Raw genomic sequence first — 20,149 nt, 5'->3', positions numbered from 1 at the left:
CGATGAAACCTTCTTGATAACTTCCCACGAACTCGTTTGCTATAGGTGATAGACGACGGAAGAGAATCTGGGATAGCACTTTGTAGGCACTTTTTCACACTCCAGTTTGTCGCCCTTTTTGTAGATAGGGCATATAACGCCTTGCTTCCACTCCTCCGGTAGCTGTTCCGTTTCCCAAATTCTGACTATCAGCCGATGCAGACAAACGGCCAACCTGTCCGGGCCCATTTTGATGAGTTCGGCTCCGATACCATTCTTGCCAGCGGCCTTGTTGTTCTTGAGCTGTTGAATGGCATCCTTAACTTCCCCCATCGTGGGAGCTGGTTGGTTTCCGCTGTCCGCTGTGCTGACGTAGCCATCGCCTTCGCTGTCCTGACATTCTGTGCCTGTGTTCTCTGCGCCATTCAGGTGTTCATCGTAGTGCTGCTTCCACCTTTCGATTACCTCGCGTCCGTCCGTCAAGATGCCCCCATCCTTATCCCGGCACATCTCAGCTCGCGGCACGAAGCCTTTGCGGGATGTGTTGAGCTTCTGATAGAACTTCCGCGTTTCTTGAGAACGGTACTGCAACTCCATCTCTTGGCATTCCACCTCTTCCAGGCGGCGCTTTTTGTCCCGGAATAAGCGGGTTTGCTGTTTCCGCTTCAGTCTGTATCGTTCCACGTTTTGCCGCGTACCATGCTGCAGCATTGCAGCCCGCGCTGCATTCTTCTCCTCCAAAACCTCCTGGCACTCCTCGTCGAACCAATCGTTTCTTGAGCTCCGTTCTACATATCCGACAACGCTTTCGGCAGCGTCGTTAATGGCTGCTTTGATTGTCCTCCAGCAGTCCTCAAGAGGGGCCCTATCGAGCTCGCCCTCATCCGGCAACGCTGCCTCAAGATGGTGCGCGTAACCATTGGCAACATCCGGTTGTTTCAGCCGCTCGAGATTGTACCGGGGCGGGCGTCGGTACCGTACATCATTGATGACGGATAGTTTTGGGAGCAGTTTTACCATCACCAGGTAATAGTCGGAGTTAATGTTAGCGCCACGATAGGTTCTGACGTCGGTTATGTCGGAGAAGTGCCGTCCATCGATCAAAACGTGGTCGATTTGCGATTCTGTCTGCTGAGGTGATCTCCAGGTGTACCGATACGGGAGGCTGTGTTGGTAATAGGTGCTACGAATGGCAAAATCTATCAGTCGTAGGCCGTTCTCGTTCGTCAGCCGGTGGGCGCTGAACTTTCCGTCTGAACGAATCGTCGGTCTGAACTCCTCCTTCTGGTCAACCTGAGCGTTCAAATCTCCTATGATGATCTTGACGTCGTGGCTTGGGCAGCGGTCGTACTCGCGTTCGAGCTGCGCGTAAAATGCGTCCTTGTCATCATCAGTGCTTCCGGAGTGTTAAAGAATCGGCCTTTGATTCTTAACTTGCACAATCGTTCATTGATCGGCCACCACCCGATCACGCGCCTTTACCCATCACTATGAGAGCTGTTCCCAGCTTGCGTGTGTTGCCGCAGCTCTGGTAGATGGTATGATTACCTCTAAACGTTCGCACCAATGCTCCTGTCCAGTACACCTCCTGCAGCGCTACGATGTCGAAACCGTGGATCTTCAGTACATCGGAGAGTATGCGAGTACTTCCAATGAAGTTGAGAGATTTGCAGTTTCACGTACCGAGTTTCCAATCGCTAGTCCATTTTCGTCGCTATAGTCTTTGCCAATTGTTCCGGTCCGTATTATCTCGTTGACGTTCCTGTGCTGATGTGTTTTTACGGCTAACAGGGCCTGACACCAACCCCCTAGATTTCCTGAGGACCATTCCCCCTTAATGTTCGGAGGGCCATAGTGCGCAGTTAAGCTTAGTGACCTTCTCTGGCACTCGGACGATGATCAGCCGCCCCTGACATGGGGAACAGACGCTGTTGTGAGACGCTCCAGGTTTGCAAAAGCAAACCCCCCCTTCCCTGTCAGCATACGACCAAAACTGAGGCGGTTGTTGTCAACAACCGAAAGTCGGTGCAGCAAGCGGTGATCAGTATAGGCGACTGCACGATCACTTCGAAGCGCTCCGTCAAACACTTGGGGGTGATGATCGACGATAAGCTTACCTTCGGTAGCCACGTTGATTATGCCTGCAAGAGAGCCTCCACAGCTATTGTGGCACTGTCCCGGATGATGTCCAATAGCTCTGCGGTGTACGCCAGTAAGCGTAAGCTTCTAGCCAGTGTCGCCTCGTCCATACTGAGGTATGGTGGCCCGGGTTGGGCACGACTTTAAGTACCGATAGCTTCCGTAGCAAGCTAGAGAGTACTTATAGACTAATATGCCTGAGGGTTGTGAGCGCGTACCGTACCGTGTCACACGATGCACTCTGCGTCATCACCGGTATGGTGCCTATTGGTATTCTTATCATGGAAGACATAGAGTGCTTCGAAAGGCACGGCACAAGAGGCATACGCAGGACTGCCAGACTGGCCTCCATGGTCAAATGGCAACATGCGTGGGACAGTTCCACCAAGGGAGTGTGGACTCACAGGTTGATTCCGAGGTTAGATATCTGGGTCAAAAGGCGCCATGGGGAACTAACATTCCACCTAACACAGGTCATTTCGGGCCATGGTTACTTTAGACATTATCTACACCGTTTCGGTCATGCGGGTTCTCCCGAATGTCCAGTTTGTGCAGGTTTAGAGGAAACGGCGGAACACGTTTTGTTCGTGTGCTCGCGTTTCCGCACAATGCGTGACCGCATGTTTGCCACATGCGGTGGGGACACGACTCCGGACAATCTGGTTCAGAGGATGTGTGAAAACGAGTTTGGCTGGAATGCCGTTTCATCGGCTATCACCCACATCGTCTCGAAACTACAAAGGAGGTGGCGAGTGGACTCGAAGAGTGGCTAGTGCAGACGCTAAACAACAGGTGGTCCAAGGGTTCGCAGTCGGCTACGTAGGTCATACCGGTGCCCTACGGTCGAAATCGACCCTTACAGCGATTAAGTGGCCGCGGGGAAAACATCTTGGTAGCGCTGCTGTCGTGGCGCCGGCCTACTGGGTGGATACGAGCCTCTGGTTGTTCGGGGCAGGTGGAGGCCCCTTCGTCAGCAATCCCAGCTGGTGCTAGCTGATAGGGCCTGAGCCTTCAGTAGGTCAAATTGCGAAGCCCGCAGTATCAGTTCTTGATACCTTGTCCATTGACCTCTATAAAAATTTTGAACACAGATCTCGATAGGTATTTCTACGATGAACAACATTGCCGAAGACCGCAAAGCAATTCGATGCTTGTGTAAAAAGTTATTAAGCATAGACTATTCGGAAATTTTGCCCGATTTTGTTATTATTCTTATTCCTTTACGTGTTAATCAACGTCGCGTTGCCAATAGGTTTTCATTGAATAACTTTTTTCACAAGTGTCGGATTGTTTCGCGGTCTTCGGCAATATTCTTCATCTTAAAAATACCTATCGAGGTCTGTGTTCAGAATTTTTATTGAGGTCAATGGGCGGCCTCAGGCGATTTTTCTTTGCAAAAGTAAGGTTTCCCATAGTAAATCCCATACAAACTTTGAACGGCTGGCACTAAAATATAGTTTCTCCGATCGAGCTGAAATTTTGCACAGTTATTATGGGACCTAAATGCAATCCAAAAAGTGGACTGGAGCGAGAATCTAAATGTTGTCCCACACTAATGCCCAGCCATTCACCGCGCCAGATTCAAGCACCAACCAATACTAAATCAAAGCAATGCAAGCGTTTAATATAACTGAAAACAGTCATAAATTGATATCTTATGAGCTACAAGCCCACTGTTGATACCAACATTTTGTCATTGTTGCATATTTCTATAAATAGTTGTTCTTTATTTTTGTTGCATTACATTCGCACTGGAACCAAGCCTGCTACTCACTTTAATTTTCTATGAAAACTTCTATAATTATTGATTTAGACTTTTCATTCAAAAAGACTAGATCAAACTCAGATTAGACTTGTGTGTTGCCGGGCCATGCTGCCATCGCCGATCCATTTAACGCATATTTGATTAAAAAAAACCCTAAGAATGCTCAAGGCAATAATTTGCTCTTGCTTTAGGAATTCTTACAGAAGTTCTTCAAACAAATTATCGAAAAATTTGATTTTTCTCCGGGAATATATCGAAGGATTTCAACTCAGTTCTGTTTGAGGATGCTTCCACAGATTCTTCCAATAATTTCTCCATGGGCTCATCTTGAACTCTCCCGATATTCATGTATGAAACTTAAATCAAAATTTTAAACTGATTCCGACAGTTCCGACATTCAAATCTTCATGAGCACAAGACTGGAGAACCAAACAGTGCTCCGCGTTGAAAATTTATCCCATTGATCATCACCAGCAAGCAAGCAATTTGATTGGTTTTTAACGCGAACTGTTGTCAGAGTTTCGAGTCTTGTGCACTTGAAAATTCAAAGTTTGGCTTCGTTTTATATTCACCTTAACCCTCCTGATCTTCTTCTTCTTTCTGGCTTTACGTCCCAACTGGGATTAGTGTTCTTATGAGCACTTACACAGTTATTAACTGAGAGCTTTCTTTTCCGATTGACCATTTTTGCATGTGTATATCGTGTGGCAGGTACGAAGATACTCTATGCCCTGGGAATCGAGAAAATTTCCTTTACGAAAAGATCCTCGACCAGCGGGATTCGAACCCACGACCCTCAGCATGGTCATGCTGAATAGCTGCGCGTTTACCGCTACGGCTATCTGGGCCTCTTAACCCTCCTGATATTCATGTTTAAAAATTTCTAAGATTTTCTGCAGAAATGATGTCAGGAATTTCACCAGAATTTTTTTAGGCCGTTCCAGAGATTACTTCAAGTATTCCTTTAGGAATTGCTTCAGTATAAGCCCAAGGGGCCTTCCTTAGCCGAGTGGTTAGAGTCCGCGGCTATCAAGCAAAGCCATGCTGAAGGTGTCTGGGATTGATTCCCGGTTGGTCCATGATCTTTTCGGAAACTTCCTTGACATCCCTGGGCATAGAGTATCATCGTACCTGCCACACGATAAACGAATGCAAAAATTGCAATGATGTAAAGAAAGCTCTCAGTTAATAACTGTGGAAGTGCTCATAAGAACACTAATCTGAGAAGCAGGCTTTGTCCCAGTGAGGACGTATGCCAAGAAGAAGAAGAAGAAGATATGCCCAATAACTGTTTTCAAGGGACTTCTAGGATTCTAGAAGTTTTAAATTCAACATTTTTAAATTTCTCCAATAGCTTTTTTTTTATTTATCTATAAATTCAAGTGCGAAGGGACGTTTCGAGAGCTCTATTTGTAGCCGATACTTTACAAGGCCGGATTGACTGCCCTGATATTCTACGGGCGGTGAACTTGAACGTTCGTCCTAGAACGCTTCGAAATAATTCGTTATTGAGACTACCTTTTCAACGCACTAATTACGGATAGAACAGCGCAATAATAGGCATGCAAAGGACGTTCAATAGGGCCGCTTCTGTGTTTGATTTTAATTTGTCTCGTGAAACTGTTCGTCGTAATTTCTATGTACTATTTTCCAATTTAAATGACGATTAGTGATATCCTTATGTGTTATATTTTTTATTGTTAACAAATTATGTTTAGGTTAAGGCATCATTGGGACAATTGTTGTCTGTTGGTGTAATATAATAAATAAATAAATAAATAAATAAATTCTACTTTCTCCATGATATAAAGCCGGTTCAACTATGAATTATTGAAACATTTCTGCCTACACGATATCTTATATTTTCCGGAGTCTTTTTTTATTACAAAAATATATTCGAGGATTCGTCCAAAAACTTCCCCAGATTCTACAGATAATTCTCCTACAATACTGCCAATAATCCCACCACGTATTCGTTCGAAAACTTTTCCATGGAAAAACTTTCAAGGATAATTCTTGTTTTTAATGGAATTTCCTAGTGATTTCTTCATGAATTCTAAAAAAACATTTTCAAATAATTTTCGGGGCATTTATTCTAAAATTGTGTCAAAAAATTACAAAAGGATTTGTTTTAAGAGTTTTACCATGAGCTCCTCATAACAAAATTCTTGACATTCCATAATTACCTGCTAGAAATATTAATGGACTGTTAAATATTACATTTTTAAAAGTATCTACGAGTGTTAAAGGATTCCTCTAAAGATTTGTTTTCTGAAATATCGAAAATATATGTGAAAAAGACTGAATTTGCTAGGTCAATAATATCAATTTAAGACCCATTTTATAATCCATGATTTGCGCAGCAGAAAAACCACCAGTCTCACCCAATTGTATGATTTGGTTCCGATCACGGTTCAATATCTTCCAATTTCAATCGGTTTAACTTCATACTTGTTACTTTTCTTCAGCTTGTTTCTGATTACCACTTTTGATCTGTGAATTTCACGAGATGTTTCACGGTTGCTTTTACCTGCGAGAGAGGAGACAGCAACTGACAGTTGGCATGTTTTCTTGCCTTCTTTCTTCAATTCTTGAGTTGTGCACGAATTTTCCTTGACAAATAACAAACTTTGCGTTCATACACATGAATATAAATATTTGAATCCAAATAACATTACAGTACTGACCCGATTTTGTCAGCCCCCGATTTTGTCTGCCCCCTTTTTGTCAGCTTTTTGACCCGATTTTGTCAGCATATTTTAAATACATCAAACAATTATCTTCGTCGTGTTGTGCCACGTTTACTTTAAAACTGATGATGATGTTCGATGTTATGCACGCATTCTGAACACCACTTGCTTCGTTCTATGGAATCCCGATGAAACTTTTTTTTCAAAAATATTCCTGTAATCATTTTATAAATCGTTCCAGAAACATACTAGATACATTAAAGAGATTTTTCAAAGTATTCTTTCAATATTAAATTTCTTCATGCGTTCCCTCTTGAACTCATCCAAAAACTACACCCAGAGTTCCTATTAAGTAGTTTTAATTTTTAAGGAATGACTTCAACTTCTTGTTACATTCTTTCGAGGTTTTCTTCAGTAATATCTCGAAATATTCCTTTAAAATTTGCTCCTATTGTTTAATTGGGAATCTGCCTTGAATAAGCTCTTTCTTAGAGTATTTTTAATGGAGCTTGGCCAAGGACTCTTAAAAAATCATTCAATAGGTCAAATGTATCAAGTGGTGCACCTAAGGGAAAACTCCTAAAAGACGGTGGTAAAATTATGAAATATGTGATTTTAACATATCAGTTGATATATATCAAATCCTTCCTTCATTCAAATGCATAAACATCGCGATTTATTTGAAATTCCGCTACAAAAAGCCTTGCACCAATAATAGGAACACTTTTTTTTTAGTGACGCAAACCATTGATTTCTTATGGGACCCTCAACTATGGGTACTGTACCACTATAGGTACAAATGAGCAACAATTTTAAGCTAAATAATTGTTTTAAACGTGTTTTTTTTTTGGTAAATTTCATGAATATTTTTCGATTGCATGTATCATTTTTGCAGCGTACACCATGTTAAAATATCCAATAGTCATTTATTTATGCAAAACGCGTTAAAACGCACTAGCTCCACTAAGGGAGCCTTTGCCCTAGTTTCAAAATCCTCTAAAACTGTCTTAGAGATTCCTTCAAAAATGCATCTAACTTCACCTCTGAATTTGTTGCAAAATTGCTAAGATTATTTAACCATTCTTACATAAATCATCTGAAAAGATTTTTGAATAATCCGACCAGGAATTTCACTAAGATCTTTTTCAAGTATTCAATCATCCCATAGGCATAGGAATAATTTCAGATATTTATTCACGATATCATCGAATGTCATTTATCAATACCTAAGAACAAAATAAGGAAACTAAAGAAAGTTTCGAAATATCTTACTTTTTTTGAAAACCATACTGTAAGAACATTTTTAACAACAATTCCAGGTCAAGTTATCGATGACTTGTAAAGTTTCTGAAATAATTCTATAAAAATGTTCAAAACAGTTCTGGATTAATTTCAAAATATTGTTTAGGAAAATTTAAATAGAAATCTCTAGTTGAAACACTTCATAAATTATATATAAAGGAATTCCGAGAAGAGTTTCGAGGCAATCAATCGAAAATTTCGATTCCGGCTGTCTTACTGGCCAAAACAAAATTGCCAATCAAAGCAATCACCACGAATCGAATCTTCAGAGGCAGTGTATAAAGATTGCTTCGGCGCAAAATTTGAGCATGAAATTGTGTGGGACGTTCTCCCCCTGATAAACGAAAAACCCTGGCTACGCTCATGTCCCTCGCCCCTTAAAAGTCTATGTAAGTTGTAAACGTGGTTCATAAGCAAATATTGAAACGTCAAAATTTGAAAAACAGAAACAAAAATATATTTAATCAGGTTCCCCATTTTGTCTGCCCGAAATTCATCGAGGGGCTAACAAAATCGAGTCCCTACTGTATTAATAAAATTATCTGATAAGTGATATGCAACCATTTTAGATAATTGGAATTATCTCATGATTTGCCGTTAGTGTAATTATCGCATATTATTCTGTGCGTTTAAATCTGTACATTCAAACCGAATTTTCCACACTATAGATTCTACAGAAGAAGCATTCTGAAATATGATAGTTGCGCTGTTAAACGTAAAAAAAACTTTGATTTTATAACATACCTTGTTCGAATAATTCAAAGTTATCCATCAAAGCATACACTTCTGTTTAATAATAAGAACTGCAAGAACCAAGACTGACAGACTTGTTAGTGCTGGCGTTCCTCAAGGCAGCATTCCAATATTGTAGCTATAATATTTTCACATCCTAATATCCTGTGTTGACACAACGGAAGGGGAGGAGGTTGTGTGTTAGGTCAGTCACGCGCGAACGCCGCTGCAGCCCTGTCGGACTGTAATAACATCATAGTGCGTAAAATTCTATGGCATTCCTAACAGCGTCATTCAGTTATCTATGGGGGAACAGTTTTCCTAAATTTTTGAGTACGAAAAGAGCGGTTCCACGTCGTTTCGAAAACTCGATTATTTTTGTATTTTTTGAATCGCCTGAAAATTTGCATACAGATTCTTTATGATCAAAAATGCCATTATGCACCTTCAGACCGCCATTTTGAACCTCGCCTTATTTTTGAGAAGGGCGTATCGGAAAATGCATGGCAAATCTTTAAAAAACTGTAACTCGAAAACGGTTTGTCCGATCGATTTGAGATCTTCTACAAAGTTGTAGGTATTGCTTAGGACTATATGGAGAAAAATATGCACGGTAAAAAAAAGTTACAGATTATTTTTTATTTCAAAAACAAAATTTTAAAATCGATGTTCTCCAGAAACGCAGTTATGATTTTTTTTTTTTTTTTGGATATGTTTTAGGGGACAACTTATGTGATTTATTGCACAATGTTTCAAAATGGAAGAATTATGGACAAAAAAGTTATGATTTTTTAAAAAATTACAGATTTTGAAATAAAATCGAAATAGAGGAAAACAATAATTTTTGATGTGATTATTTGAAAGTACAGAAAAATTGCAATCAAAAAGTACTTAGGTAAATTTTTTCTAGGTTGCATCAATTTCGAGATATACTCATATATATGTAAAATTTTCAAATAAAAAAAGAAAAATAGGCCCTTTTCAAGCATATTTCGTGTTTCTCCATTCCAGAAAAAACAAATTTTGATTGAACGAATTGTAGCTAAATCGTTTATCGTTTGATCAAAACATTTATGCTTAAGTATTGGAAAAAGAGTGCACGGTAAAAAATATAAACGATATTTTCAAATGAAAACCGCAACATTGATGTTTTAAATTTTTGGGTATATTTTGGGTTGTTGTAGGTATTGTTTAGGACTATTTGTAAAAAAATATGCACGGTAAAAAATAATGACAGATTTTATTAAAAAAAAAAACGATTTTCTATGAAAATGCATCTGTGATTTTTATTATTTTTGGACATGTTTTAGGGGACAACTTATGTGATTTATTGCATAATGTTTCATAATGGAAGAATTATGGACAAAAAAGTTATAATTTTATAAAATATTACAAATTTTGAAAAAAATCGAAATAAAGGAAAACAATATTTTTTATGTGTTTATTTGATAGTACAGAAAATGCATTGGAAGAGTACTTAAGTAAAATTTTTCTAGGTTGCATCAATTTCAAGATATACTCATACTTATATAAAATTTTCAAATAAAAAAGGAAAAATAGGCCCTTCTCAAACTATTTCGTGTTTCTCCTTTTCTTCCTTTTCGGAATGTTCAGTGATTGTAGGTGACGTTTATTTTCCTGTGAAATTGACGTGCTACAAAAGAAGATACAGCATTATATTGTGGATTGAGGAGGCGTTTTACAGAGGTATTTATTTTTGTTGTGCGTGAAGCTGTACAATTATCATTTTTTCGCAATGAGTTATATCAGTTCAAGATGTATTGAAGTGTTTAAACAAAGTTGTTCTAAACATTGTCGAAATCTTACGGAAGATTATACTCAGAAATTGTTTTTTTGGGATTTGCTGAAAAAATAAATTAAATAGTAAGCTTAAAATTTGTGATTCTTGTCGTTTAAAACTGTTTAATTGTAGCGATGACTCATCGAGCAGTGATGAACATGTAACTTCTGATACTGAAATGAATGTTCCAAGTCAGGAGTCTTTGGTAACTGTACCGTCAATTACCTCGGTCAATACGACTGATTCTGAAATAGGTGAATGTTCACAAAGTGTAAATATTGAAATTTTTAACAAATCAATTTCCAGTATTTTAACATCTCCAATTGATCGTAAAAAAATGAATTCAATAAATTATGTAAAGCGAAAATATGAAGAAGTTAATAAAAAAATAAAAAGAGAAATATTCAAGTTAAATACAATTGATGAATTTGATAGAGATTAGGTTAACGAGTTTGATGAAATGATTGCACAATTTAAAAATAAATTTTCTAAAGACGGTATCACCAGGAACGAAAAACTCCAACTACTTTCAATATTGCCGAGGTCATGGACGGTTCAGAAAATAATGAATACATTTAATACATCCAGGTATTTGGCAACACAAGCTAAACAGTCATTAGAAGGAACAAGTAAATCTCGTACATCTTTCGGGCTAAGTAATGTAACAAAAGAAATTGTAGTAAACTTTTACGAAGATGATGAAACTAGCCGAGTGATGCCTGGCCAACGTGATTATGTTTCTGTAATGAGAGATGGAAAGCGGCTGGAAATTCAAAAAAGGTTAATGGTGACTACATTAAGAGAGTCGTTTAATCGATTTACTGAATTACATAGTGGTGTTCAAATAAGATTTTCATCTTTTGCAAAGGTACACCGTTGTGATAGAATCACATTTTTAATGCCACGTTTAGATTTACCGTGTATATCTCGGAAGTGATGCATCTCAGCTAAATTTTACTTGAGTATTTTTCGATAGAAATTTTTCATATTTAAAATATATAGTTATTTTTCTGTACTCAAAAAAAAAACGCACCAAAATTATCGTTTTACATAAATTCGTTTTATTTATTTTTTTAATAATTTATTTTTTATTCAAAAAGCATAAATTCGTTTTATTTATTTTTTTAATAATTTATTTTTTATTCAAAAATTTTCCGTTTTGAGGCATTGTGCAAGAAATTACAAACAATATGCTGCAAAACATGTCCAAAAATAAAAAACATCAATTTTGCGGTTTTTAAGAACAATGAACTTCAAATTTTCATATGAAAATTTCGTTTATATTTGTTTTACCGTGCATACTTTTTTTAAATACATTAGTATATAGGTTTTGATCAAACAATAAACAATTCAGCTACGATTCACTCAATCAAAATAAAATATTTCTGGAATGGAGAAACATGAAATTTGTTTGAAAAGGGCCTATTTTACTTTTTTTTTATTTGAAAATTTTACATATATATGAGTATATCTCGAAATTGATGCAACCTAGAAAAAAAAATTACTGAGGTACTTTTCGATTGCAATTTTTCTGTACTTTCAAATAATCACATAAAAAATTATTGTTTTCCTCTATTTCGATTTTTTTTTAAAATCTGTAATTTTTTAAAAAATCATAACTTTTTTGTCCATAATTCTTCCATTTTGAAGCATTGTGCAATAAATCACATAAGTTGTCCCCTAAAACATACCCAAAAATAAAAAAATCGAAACTGCGTTTCTGGAGAAAATCGATTTGAAAATTTGTTTTTGAAATAAAAATAATCTGTAACTTTTTTAACCGTGCATATTTTTCTCCATATAGTGCTAAGCAATACCTACTACTTTGTAGAAGATCTCAAATCGATCGGACAAACCGTTTTCGAGTTACAGTTTTTTAAAGATTTGCTATGCATTTTCCGATACGCCCTTCTCAAAAATAAGGCGAGGTTCAAAATGGCGGTCTGAAGGTGCAAAATGGCATTTTTGGTCATAAAGAATCTGTATGCAAATTTTCAGGCGATTCAAAACATACAAAAATTAAATTTAAAAAAAAATCGTCATGTTCGGTGGAATTGCTCACTGTATTCAATATAATAACCATAGAGGTATAGAACCAACAATTTTTCGCTTAAATAAGAATTTTCACTCAATTAGGGTTGTCATGACTATTACGGCTTAACCAGCCGACGGTGTTTTGAAAATACCTGAAGGTCGTAGACACAAAAGTCAATTTGGACAAATTGAGATGTAAGATAGTGAAAAATAATAGAATCGTTCTGGTGGGCTTCCATCCCACGACTCCCAATACGCTAGACTGGGCGCGTTTTCATCTCATTGAGCCAACGTTGGCTTATGACTAGTGTGGCACAAACAATTCAATTAGAATAAAAGGTGCTATTGTGACATTACTTTTGCATAAGCATAAATAGATTTTCGATCGATTTTTTGTCACATTTGATAAAATGCAATAATATATTTTAATCAATTACGCGCTTTTATCATGTTTGTCCATTGTTTTAGATCTGGGCTCACAGTGACAGTTCGTGACAGCAGAGTCTCGGCTCATCTTGACGTACATAAATTTCGTATCGGTTTCTCCCTCCCAGGTGGTTAAACCAGTAAGTTAAATTTTCAGCACAAACGGTTGTCTGGTTCTCTAGATTTGTGCTCTTGAAAGTTCGAGGTTTGGCTTCGATGCATCTTCACCTTAACTGTAAAGGACACTTTTCTAAAAAGCAACGCTGTAACTTCGGTTGCACTTTGAGAAATTCGGCTACCACATTTACGAAGGTTGTGACATTAGGTCATATGAATAAACCGGAGTACTTGCTCATGCTCAGCCAGATTTTAGCAAAGTAAAGTCTTTGAGCATTTACTTAAAACCATATGAATAAAACGATACTTTGCTCAGAGTAAGTTCGAATTTCGAACTGAGCATTTACTCTGTCAAAAGTGTTGTTTTTGTTTTGGTTACCTGTTTGTAATGGAACAGAAAAAAGCCAGCGGTGCAAACAGGCTTTGCGGATCTCATCCGTCTTTTGCCGTACAAAATTAGTTTGACCAGTGCCATTTGTTGTCCGCTGATGAAGGAGCCACACATCCCGATGAAAATCGACTGCCAGCATCACGTCCACCGGGTATGCCGGTAACTGGTCCGTCTTCAAAGGTAAGTGTATTGGACTTGTCTTTCTCTTCAATTTATTTATATTTTGTCCCTTCCCGTCTAAATAGCTATCACCGGCATGTAGTTGCCTACCGAGCCAGCAGGTGACCGTGTCCTCCAGAGTCGTGAGCGCGGGTGATTACCCTTATCAGACCATCAGTACCAGCAGAACCAGAACCGGGAAGAACCTCTGCATTAGCTACAAAAAGAAGTTTGGTTCCGTTCGGCACCGATCAAACCCGTTTCCCCTGCTTCCATGGCCGAAATAGTGTTTTCAATCACGTTCGAAACAAAATCCACCGTACATTGCAGTTACCCTACACACTGGGAAAGGAAACCGGCAAAATCTCTCACAACCATGACTAGGTTCACTATGCCACAAGCGATCGGATTGGTAACCAATTGAGGAGGAACCATGGAACAAAGCATTGGCAGCGTATTAATGCCGTCATTGACGGTGCAACGGAAGACTGTCGGCATTCCAAGACTATCGAGATCCTCATCGGGCTGCATTGGCATAAGAACCCCCACCCCCTAGAGAATTCCGAAAATAAAAAAATATATAAAAAGTTACATGGTACTTGTTGGTCTATAATCTATTAATGAGCTGGATTCTATTGTTGCCACTTTTCATTCGTGCTTATTCTGCGCGGCGTGTGAGGTGAGACGAGTCGAATGAGGTGACAATTGTCGACTCGCTCCCATTTGATTAACATTAGTCGTCTCACGTCACTCGCGGTGAGAGCGACTCGTCTCGACTCACACGCCGCGCAGAATAAGCACGATTTAGTTTGGCAGTGGAATTTTTTGAAAGCAGTGCTAAAGTGCTCCTTATTGCAAATTGTCTGACAATTCGGCCTTGAAGAACCTCATGCCAAAATGAATGTAACTGCATACGTGGTATTGCATCCTATGTAGCTGTTTAATTAAAATTAAAAAAAAACCAAAAAAAAAGATCATATGAATAAACGTTGATTTATCAATAGGTTTGATATTTTATTCGTATGCATACCTACTGCTCTTCTACGCCTACTTGTCCCATGGACAAATATGCGTTAAACGTCAGAACAGAATTTGAACAGCATCTTGAATAGATTAACTTTAGTCAAAACTTTTAGAGAAATTAGTAAGGGAAACCAGAAATTTATCTATCTACTTATTTCTACAAACAATTTTAATTAAATTTAACAATAATTTTCCGCATATTAAACCTTTCAAGCATTACATTGAACATTTATAAAAATATCCAGATAGAGTTTTAGATAGATTTTGCGAAGAATTCCACCTATATTTTTGGACATCTAGCAGACATTTCTACAGAGGATCATATCAGAAATTCTTCTTGTGTTTTTGTTTAAATCATTCAGGAAACGATCTTAAATTTTTAATCCAGAACTTTGTTTAATTTATTCGAGTTAAAATAAATTCTGTAAATCATACAAGTATTTCTCAAAAAATCGTGGAGATTTTTTAGTTTTCTTCGAAGGAAGTTCATTTATATATTTTTATTTTTTGTCAAGATATATATACCCTGTATATTCTGATAGAATTTTGTAGAATTCAGAAGTGTATTACTATCTGGATTTTTTTTCGTGTAGTTTGTAATTACACGCGATTGCCTTTGTAGATGATGGGATTATTAAAAAAACTGTTTGGATCAAATTGATTGATCTAGGTATTCTAGCTGAATCAATCAAGGAAGAAATAATTAAAGACATCTATAGACACTTTCATTAGGGATTTTTTTTTAGAAAAATAAGGGTTTTGCAATTCATCGGCAATTCCTCCACAACTCACTGCTGATGAGTTTTTCTTAGGTATAAGAAATTCGTTCACAAATTTTCCAAGGGATTCCTTAAGAGTTTCCTCCAGGAATTCTCTCAGGGATATCACTAGGAAAATGACTACATGAGTTACTTCAAGGATTTTTTTTCTAGTAATCCTCCTGAGTGCTCCAAAATCTTTCCAGAGATATGTTATGAAACTCCAAAAATTTCTCCGGTTTCCCTATAAAACTTCCCTCGGAAATTCCCCCATGCAATCATCCTAAAGGGACTCTTTCATGAACTTTTCCTAAAATTCCTCCAGGAATTCTTTTTCTTAAAACGTTTTTTGGGGAAATCCCTGGATTAATTCCTGAAGGAACCGCTTGAATAATTTAAGGAGGGATTCCTATTGGATTTTTTGGAGGAATCCCTAGAGGAATTCCGGGGAGAGTTCCTAGTGGAATATCTGAAGAAATTCTTGCAGGACACTCTGGAGGGATAGCCGAGAAAATCTTCGGATGAATTTCTGAGGAAATCCCTGGCATAATTTTAGAGGAATCTCTGTAGATATTTTGTGGAAAAATCTTTGGGAAAATGCCTGAATAAATTGCTGGAGAAATCTTTGGAAAAATCCTTGTAGAGATGTCCCTGTAGAAATCCTTGGAGGATTAGCTCAGTAAATTTCTTAAGGAATCAAGGAAGAGTTACCTAGGTATATTGTGATCTCTGTAGAATTACCTGGGTAATTTGCTGAATTAATATCTGAAGAGATCTCTGGAGAAATATTTATGAAATTCCTGGGTAATCCTTGGGGGAATCACTGAAACAATCACTGCAATCCATGGAGAAATTTCTGTAGAAATTTTGGAGGAATACATGAAGAGATTTCCCTAGAGAAATCTATGCAGAGATTTTCAAAATGTCATCCCAATTCTTAGGGTAATTTGGGAAATCCTTGAAAGAATTTCTAAACAAATTCTTGGAAGGAATTTGTGAAGTAATTACTTGTAGAATTCCTGGAGGAGTTCCTAGTGGAATACCTAGAGGAATTCCCAGTGCAATCTCTGGAGGAATTCCTTGTGGAATCCCTGGGAAAATGGTGGGACCCCTATAAGAATTCCTAGTAGAATCCCAGGAGCGATCCTCCGAGGAATTTCGGAAAAAAAATCCTTAGTTATTTCTGGAGGAGAGGACTACCTGGGAATATCCTTGTATGTATACTTGGAAGAAATCTTGGATTAATCTGGAGAAATCTTTGATAAATCTGTAGAAGAGTCTCTGATTTTTTTTTAGTTTTAATTCTGCAGGAATTCTTGTAAACATCTTTGGAGTTTGTATTGAAGGAATTCAAGAAGGATTTGAATTGGTCTTGAAATTGCATTTTCGGTCATCCCTACACAAATTATGTCACGCTAAATTTCAACTTTTTTGACCACCTCCCCCCCCGCCCCCTTTGTCACACTTTTTGTATGAATCCTTCGAAATTTTTGTAAGGCTTGTCACACTTGGCTCGACCCCGGAGCGTGACATAATTTGTGCATGACCCCAAAGTTCTAATTTGTCAGCACTAAAATCTCTATGAGGATAAAAAACAACTTAATTCATGAGTGATCCAATTCATTATTTTTCAAATTTCACATATAATATTTTTTGTTTGGGAAGCCCAAATAGCCGTAGCAATAAACGCGTAACTATTTAGCAAAACCAAGCTAAGGGTCGTGGGTTCGAATCCCATCGTTCGAAGATCTTTTTGGGTTGAACATTTTCTTATCTTCCAAGCATAATATTTACATTCTAAAATAATCAATAGGCAAAGAGAACTCTCAGTAAATAACAGTAAAAGTAGTCATAAGAACATAAGCTGAGAAGCAGGCTCTATTCCGGTTGGGACGTGACGGCAGAAATAATAAGAAAAATTTTATGTTTAGTATTCCGTATGGTGTCGCACCATACATGCATATAAACTTCTGAATACGATAAGTAATTCCTTCCGACATAGGTTCCAGGTGCCCTTGTGTCCAGAATGACCATACTTACAAAATGTCCAGGGTTTCATATCTTTCATATAAGGAAAATAACGAAAATCGGTTCAAAAATTGATTTTTGAGAGTTTTCCATGTCAGCTATAATCGGAGATATCGGTAAAATGTTGAAAATGTTCGACTACATCTTCATTTTTTACAATTTAAAAACGAAACTTTCGTGCTTTTGTCCATCTGAGCATGGTCAGTAGGTGACTCAGGATTTTTTGAGCATTTACTCAGCTTTTACCGCTTTATTCATACGAATCCCGATGTTCGAAAAGTAAATGCTCAAGTTCTCAGTTTTATCATACCAACTTGAGTAAATGCTCAAGAAAATGATCTGACAGGTGGATCTGAGTAAAGTAAAAGCTTTTGCTCAGTTTATTCATACGACCTATTAACTGTGTTTGATCGGATCAATATTATTTAAGTTATTTTGCTATCAAGTTAAAAATAAACAACTCGCTTTGTGCGACCAAACTCTATGTGGAAGAGACTGTTTAGTTGAAGCTTTTGGATCTAAACACCTTTTTTAAAATCAAAAGTGAACCGTTTAGACAAAAAATGTCGTGCGCAATTCAGCTGAACAAGTATAAAATTAAAATGGTGTGACAAAAGTTACCCTTTCCAAACCTACCAGCTACTTATCATTGAACGAAAGAGGGTTTGTTGCCGTGAGTGTGACACTATACCTATCTATTAAGTCTAGCATTATCAATTTCTAGAACAAGTGATAAGTTTGTCTTGAGCAAGACAAGAATAGCCCTCTTGGACAGCTAATGGGACTGTTAATCCTGTTAGTTTGTTTTATACTATGGCCAAAAATATATTGTAATAACGTATCTGTTCGGTATTACAAGCTTATCGGAAGCTACACAGCCAATCCAGATTACCGACCCCAGTAAAATTTTACTGGGTTTTGGAACTACGGTTTTTTCGGTAATTTTTATGATTACCGAAAAATCCCAGTAAACCAAAACATGTTTTGATTGATGGAAATTACTGACTTAGTCAGTAAAATTGTAGAGCGTTTTTACTGGCTTTCCAGTTTCCCATGCTTCATGCTTTGCTTCTCGGGATTCTGTTTTTTTTTTCAAAAACAATACAAATAAAAACCCAAGTTACATGGACATGTCCCTTATTAAGCATTTTTCATGTGAATAAACATCTACCGTACGCTCGTATCTCAGCGGAAGTAATCGAAAAATGTGTGACAAAATCATTATTATTTGGTTGGTTTGCATACAAGAGGCAAACTCAATGATGCAGATGAATTTACCTCTTGTATGGAAACCAACCGAATTTACCAACGTAAGCAGTTAAATCGTCCTGAGCCGTATTGGTTGCTTAAAATGGTTGAGTTTCTCACTAAATTTCGACTACTTACCACGAGAAATCGCAAAATAGGTGCAGGAAAAGTTTGGTTGCCGTGGACGTATCTCCTGGCGCCGACCGGATGATTTTACAGCAGGAGATTCTTTTTTGACACATTCCCGCATGCGCATCAGTTTGTTTTGATTTGATTTTGACGACAAGTCAGTAAAAAACATCAACTACTGAATAGTCGGTAATTGTTTTTACTGACTTTTCGGCCTGTTCGGTAATGTTGCAAAATTAGGTCTGACAGCTACCGTAGTTCAGTAAAAAGTAAAAATTATTACTGAACCTCAGAAGTTTTCAATCAAAAAGCTGAAAGTTCGGTAGTTTTTATGGTTTACAATTCATACCCAGTATAAAAAATTACCGAACAAGCAAATCGTGATTGAATGTGTAACATAATTACTTCACAGGGTTTCTCTGTTGCTTTCTAGTCAGAATTCTACCTTTGGTTTTTTGATTGAGTGCTTTCTGATTGAATAACGAAATAGCAGGCAATGCTGCGCTGTTTCAGATTTATTGATTTTTTAAGTACATAGTAAACGTGTATTCGAGCACAATGTTGCCATTGTTGCAACTCCAAATCCACAAAATGAATTTGACACGTTTAGCCGCTGTAGAGTTTGAAAATTTGAGATATCTTTAACGAGTGTGTTTGATTAAGCGCAGTAATTTATTAAGTAAATATTTCTATCATATTAAACATATTTTATCATTTTTTTAACTGATTGGCTGTTTTTGGTGTTCTTATCACTGTTTGCTTTTCATATTTTTTTTTAAATAAAACTCTCCTAGAAATCTTTGAACCATATGCTATTTTTCGAGTTTTGATTTTTTCAAAACATTTCTCAAAACATAAAACAGAGACAGCCCATTTGACTCTCTTGGGATTGAAATACCATCGTTCCTGCCACACTAAATTGGGATGTAAAAGTAGAAAATTTGGCATTGGAAATTTAGTTTACCTAATGTCAATTGCATGTCTTTTTATTTATTGAAGAATTTTACTTAAAATTTCAGAGCTACCGCAATTTTGGGTGAAATAGATCATATTTCACGGTTTTCTTGATCTGTTTCTGTTATGTTGACAATGTCAAACATCTGATTGCAGTAAAATAAGTAAACTTCATTGGCTCACCTACAAATACTTTCTAACGAATGTGTTTTCAGTGCTAAAAATCATCTCTGAACTAATAAATCGGTAAATCCCATTTCGGGTTGAAATTGATCACATGTTAATGCGATTATTGTTAGTTTTGAAAACAACTTCACATTTGATACATATATTGAAATGTTCGGTAATCCAATCCGAATGGTCGGGCTCCTCGGCTGTGATTTTACATTCTATAACACAAAAAACTTGACCACACACGATTTGACTGTAAATAAGTGGAACAAAAGTCATTTGCTTCAGGTTAGATTGATATTG

At 37.3% G+C, this 20,149-nt stretch overlaps 1 protein-coding gene and 1 long non-coding RNA gene across 19 annotated transcripts in view; one reads left to right on the top strand and one right to left on the bottom strand.

Moving 5' to 3' along the window:
• LOC5566523 (tyrosine-protein kinase receptor torso) overlaps positions 1 to 20,149 on the bottom strand; it is a 429,787-nt gene that overhangs the window by 374,113 nt on the left and 35,525 nt on the right. The window lies entirely within an intron of this gene.
• LOC5576573 lies at positions 13,186 to 14,133 on the top strand. Its single transcript, XR_002500610.1, has 2 exons — positions 13,186 to 13,556; positions 13,622 to 14,133. It is a non-coding gene; the product is annotated as an uncharacterized LOC5576573 (long non-coding RNA).

Source organism: Aedes aegypti, chromosome 2 (genome assembly GCF_002204515.2).
Source record: "Aedes aegypti strain LVP_AGWG chromosome 2, AaegL5.0 Primary Assembly, whole genome shotgun sequence".
Taxonomy (NCBI): domain Eukaryota; kingdom Metazoa; phylum Arthropoda; class Insecta; order Diptera; family Culicidae; genus Aedes; species Aedes aegypti.
This window is presented reverse-complemented; position numbering and strand designations above follow the sequence as displayed.